Source organism: Notothenia coriiceps, unplaced genomic scaffold, assembly GCF_000735185.1.
Source record: "Notothenia coriiceps isolate Sejong01 unplaced genomic scaffold, NC01 NC01_scaffold00036395, whole genome shotgun sequence".
Lineage (NCBI taxonomy): Eukaryota > Metazoa > Chordata > Actinopteri > Perciformes > Nototheniidae > Notothenia > Notothenia coriiceps.
The window spans coordinates 722,320-727,933 of NW_011369096.1; the positions used below are offsets into that span (position 1 = coordinate 722,320).

At 41.7% G+C, this 5,614-nt stretch overlaps 1 protein-coding gene across 1 annotated transcript in view; it reads left to right on the forward strand.

Moving 5' to 3' along the window:
• obsl1b (obscurin like cytoskeletal adaptor 1b) overlaps positions 1-5,614 on the forward strand; it is a 120,574-nt gene that overhangs the window by 35,283 nt on the left and 79,677 nt on the right. The window lies entirely within an intron of this gene.

The following is a 5,614-nucleotide window of genomic DNA, read 5'->3' on the forward strand; positions in this document are numbered from 1 at the left end:
ACATGTTGAACTCAAATACCTGTACTTTCTACTTCTCACATGTTGAACTCAAATACCTGTACTTTCTACTTCTCACATGTTGAACACAAATACCTGTACTTTCTACTTCTCACATGTTGAACTCAAATACCTATACTTTCTACTTTCTAAAGGATGTGTGTACTTCTACTTGAGTACAGGATGTGTGTACTTCTACTTGAGTACAGGATGTGTGTACTTCTTCTTGAGTACAGGATGTGTGTACTTCTTCTTGAGTACAGGATGTGTGTACTTCTACTTGAGTAAAGGATGTGTGTACTTCTACTTGAGTACAGGATGTGTGTACTTCTACTTGATTACAGGATGTGTGTACTTCTACTTGAGTACAGGATGTGTGTGCTTCTACTTGAGTACAGGATGTGTGTACTTGTACTCGAGTACAGGATGTGTGTACTTCTACTTGAGTACAGGATGTGTGTACTTGTACTCGAGTACAGGATGTGTGTACTTGTACTCGAGTACAGGATGTGTGTACTTGTACTGGAGTACAGGACCCTCCCTGGTACCTGTCTCCTGGCTCCTCCTGTACTTCTCTCTGCTCAGCATCCAGTTGACGGCCTGGCTCTGGTAGGGTCTGAGGACGGGGATCAGGGCTTGGTGCTGGACGTCGTAAATTTCCCCCCCGACGCCCTCGCTCTGGTGCTGCAGCCTCACGTGTTCGTACATCTCCTCCACGTTCTGCCTCTCCAGATCCGTGTCACACTCTAACTCTTCCCCCTCCACCACCTCTGCAGGGAACCGTCAGACAGCAGGAGATTAGAGAGGAGAACCCAGCAGTCACAATACTTATATATATATATATATACTTTAAATAATAGATAAGATATCATTTTAAAAGATGATAAATAACAAATAAACATTAAAAACTTTTTTTGTTGTTGTATAATTTTTAAACAAATTAAATAATTAGTTAAAATTAAATTAATTATTAAAGTTAAAATGTGTAATTAAAATAAATAAAAAACATACAAGATTAAACTAAAGAAATTAAAGAAAAACTTAAAATAAATTGAATTAAAATATGTATTTAGACATAACGAGTTACGGGTAAAACGTGCACATTTTAATAACATATATAAGAACTATAATTATGTAAAAATGTGTATAAATATCTATCCATCAGAGATGAGGAGTCAGACCGGGGATGATGAAGTCGTAGAAATACTCCATCAGTTTCTGCATCAGCTGATTGGCTTTCTTCATCCGAGCGTTTCCTCCACTCAGGAACTCCGGCTTCACAAGTCCCGCCTCCAGCAGGTAAACCCCCACCTGAGAGAGAGAGAGAGAGATGTCTTTATTAACTCTTCAGAGGATGAGGGGATGCTTCAGAACACAGGTGCACTCATCACTTCATCAGATTTGAAAGAGAGTGAAGTATTAGTTATGTATTCCTTCTCGTACCTTGACCCCTCCCTCCTCCTGTCGGTGCATCAGCTGAACGAGGCTCCTCTTCTGCATCCAGTCCAGATCCTGCAGGCTGACCCCCCCCAGACTACTGCAGGTCACATGACCCTCCTCCTGCATTGTCTCCCCCCCTCCCTCCTCCCCCCCTGCTGTGTATCTGATGGACAGCTGCCCCTCCCTGTTGATCATCAGAAGAAGTGTTTTCCTCCCACAGTCCGGGGCGGGACTCAGGATGAACTCCCCGATTAAAGCAGTCCAAACTGGGGGAAGCGTTTCAAGGGAGAGGATGGAGAGGGTGATGGAGAGGGTGGGGGGGGGACAGGAAGTCTCTGGATGAGGGGGGAGAGAGGGAGTGATGGGGGGCGGTGAGGAGCAGGTGGGGGGGTTGTTATTGTTTCCTTCCTCTTCACAATTTCGATCCTCCAGCATGTTCCAGTTCAGCTTCTTTTTGGCCTCGTCGTCGACCCGCAGCGGGGGGGCCTTCTTCCTGCGGCTGCTCATCGTCACGCGTTTTGAATTCTGACAGAAAATAAATTAAACATATCAAAACAAATCTCAGAATTCAGATTTTTTTTTTCTTCTGGAATTCTTCAAGAAAAAAATAAATCTGAAAAAAATGTTATGTAAAAAAAAAATAATATATATATATATATATAAAAAAGAAGAATGCATGTGTTGCTTTATTGCAGCTTAATGCGGCTGCTGCTACTCTCTGATGCTCTAGGACAGTGATCAGTAACAGGCGGACCCAGACGCAGACCGATAATCAAGGAGATTTCAATTTTGACGGGGTGATTCTATTTTAACCGCCGCCGACAGGGGGCGAAAGAGAGGAGTGAGCGATACAGGGAGAGAAACACAGAAGAAGAGACGAGAGAGCGGCAGAGAGGAAAGTGAGTGAAGAGAATAATTAGCGATACAGGGAGAGAAGCGGAGAGGAGAGTGAACAGGGGTGTTAGCGACAGACAGAGAGAGACGGTGGGACAGTGAGAACAGAGCTTTGAACCCTGAGTGGACTCATTCATGTTCATCCTGCCCCACTGGGAGCACAGAACCAGTGTGTCTCATTTGTTCAGAGACCGTGGCGCTCCCTACCTCACAGAACTGCTGCACCACCACACCCCTTCCCGCTGCCTCCGCTCATCAGAAGCCAACCTCCTATCCATCCCCACCCGCACCAATCACCGGACCTGGGGGGACAGAGCCTTCTCCGTCGCTGCCCCCTCCCTCTGGAACTCACTCCCACAACCCATCAGAGACTGCACCGACCTCACCACCTTCAAAACACTCACACAAACTCACCTCTTCAATCTGGCTTTTAATGTGTGATTGTTTTTGTATTATTTAACTTTAACTATATATTTATTTGTTGTTCCTTTCTTCTCTTTTCTTTTCTCTTCACTATTATCTGTAAAAAAAAAAAAAAAGCAGTCTCAGAGCCCGATATGATCAGTCCACCAGGATCAAAGCTAAAACTAAATATGGTTCCAGGGCAGGCTAACCGAGGCTAACCAATGAGCTAACCGAGGCTAACCAATGAGCTAACCGAGGCTAACCAATGAGCTAACCGAGGCTAACCAATGAGCTAACCGAGGCTAACCAATGAGCTAACCGAGGCTAACCGATGAGCTAACCGAGGCTAACCAATGAGCTAACCGAGGCTAACCTGCATGTGTGTATGAGAATGGCCCTGACAGCATTTCAGCCCAGATTTAAACTCCTAGCAGGACAAGCTCCAGCTCAATTCTCGCACTGAATTAAAACAAAGTGAGTGAGGGACTGCAATATAAGAGGGAAAGAAAGAGAAACTTTAAAACTGTTCAATTGTTATGATGTGTAAAGACTGATATTGTTCTATAATCATCTGAAACTGTTAAGTCATGATGTGAAATGGTTAATAAAGAAAAAGAGAAACTCAAGCTGCTGCTACCTTTTATTTTATTTATCTAAAATTAAGCACTTTTAAGATGCACATATTTTCAAAAGCTATTTTATTTATTTTATTTTTAAATGCAGCCCGAGAGGAACATTACACATATCCACAGTATTTACTGTATATCTGTGTGAAGCTGACCGCTGAGCGGCCCGAACAAGCGAGGAGGCAGAACGTCCAAAATGATAACCCGGTGTGGGCATTTATTAAAACTGAACACATTACACACAGCCTCAATCCTGCTGCTGCTGCTGTTCACGTGAGCCCAGCCTGCAGCCACCAGGATCTCACACACTCCCTCCCTAACAAGGAAACAGCACCTAAATACACACAGACTAACAAGACACAGGTGGGGGGGGAGGAGACAACACAGGGCACCAGGTGCACACAATCAGCAACAACATACATGGGGAAGTGATATATCAACTTTACACAATTAACTATTACTGCAACTTAACGTCATGATTAATACACCCTCAACATATTATTAGCACCCTGATTATTCCCAAACGCTGTCATTCTTACAATAGCATAAATACTTTCGGCGCTCTCGCTAACTCCCCTATATTTTCAGGCGGAGCCGAGGACCCGACCAGCACCTGCCAGACGACATTCCAATCAATACGGTTTTAATCAGTTAATAAATACTACCTCAATAATTAGTATAAATTATATAAAATGTGCCATGCCAAACTGTATTGTGCAAATCACGCTAATAAAGTGCAAAACTGTTCACTAAAGAAGCCGTCAGTCCACGAAGTTACCTTCGTCACAATCTGTATAGTTCAATGTTAATTGACAATAAATAGTTGTTTTTTTAATTGTATTTTCTTTATTTGATTGGCAGTCGGTTGTTGATGACATGCAGACGTTGATAAAGCTACTTCAATATATATCACACTAATTCATAAAGCAAGTTTTGATGTTCCGAACTGGGAGGTGGGAGGTGAGGGGACTGGGAGTGTAAACATGGGAGATAAATCCTGGTTCTAGGGGGTGTTGCAGAATAAATTGCGCATGATATGTCCCTTATCCTCTTCCGTAGACTGCCGCTGCAGGTTAAACAGCGAGAGAGATGTGAAAATAAAGATGTTCAGTGTTATGAAATGAACTAATCCTGACCCATGTCTTAAGATATACTGTTGGTGAGTTTAGGAGAAGTCTACGGACACAGTTAGGGAAATACACTTCATAGAAATTAGGATTTTGGAGGTTTTTCTGTCATGTTATGGAAGATAAACAGCCAAACATCTCTAAATCAAACCGTGTTATTCCCTGTAGTGTCTCACACAGTGCTCACATTAAACCAGACTGCTAACAAGCTAATAACACATGCATGTTCTTCTACATGTTAGCATGTTCAAAATGACAGGTATGAGAGTTGTTGTTGTTGTTGTTGTTGTTGTTGTTGCAGGAAGCATGTTAGCAGAGACACAGTGAACACTCTGTGGCGTGTTTCATCTCTTTATATTTTAATTAAACATAATCAATAATACAGACTAACGGTGGCTCTGTAGAGGAGGTGTGTTCAGGCTCCGGGCTCCAGAGGAGTTTCCTGAAGAAAAAGAAGCTGCAGAAATCCTCAGATTTAAAAAGAAAGCTCCGAAAAATTATGATCCGAATTTGGAGCCGCTGTCCGCCATCTTTGCACCGGCAGTGAGGTCAGAGACACCGGAAGTGAAGTCAGAAACACCGGAAGTGGAGTTTATGTTTTTTAACGCTTTTTAAAAAACATTTAACGATTTAGAAATGATTAGCACAAAGGGATTAAAACATGTAAAAATAATAGGTTAAAAATAATATATATTCAATCAAATCAACGTTTATGCTAAAAGAAGTGAAGAAACTAAAATATTAATTCTTATGTGTTGTTTTTTATTGTTTTAATCAGAGTTGTGAATTAACTAAGTACTTAAGTATAATTTAGAGGTAATTGTACTTTACTTGTGTGTTTCCATGTTTGGTACTTTGTATTTCTACTTTTACTCAAGAACAAGACCTGAGTACTTCTACTTTTACTCAAGAACAAGACCTGAGTACTTCTACTTTTACTCAAGAACTGAGTACTTCTACTTTTACTCAAGAACAAGATCTGAGTGCTTCTACTTTTACTCAAGTACAAGACCTGAGTACTTCTACTTTTACTCAAGAACAAGATCTGAGTGCTTCTACTTTTACTCAAGTACAAGATCTGAGTACTTCTACTTTTACTCAAGTACAAGATCTGAGTACTTCTAC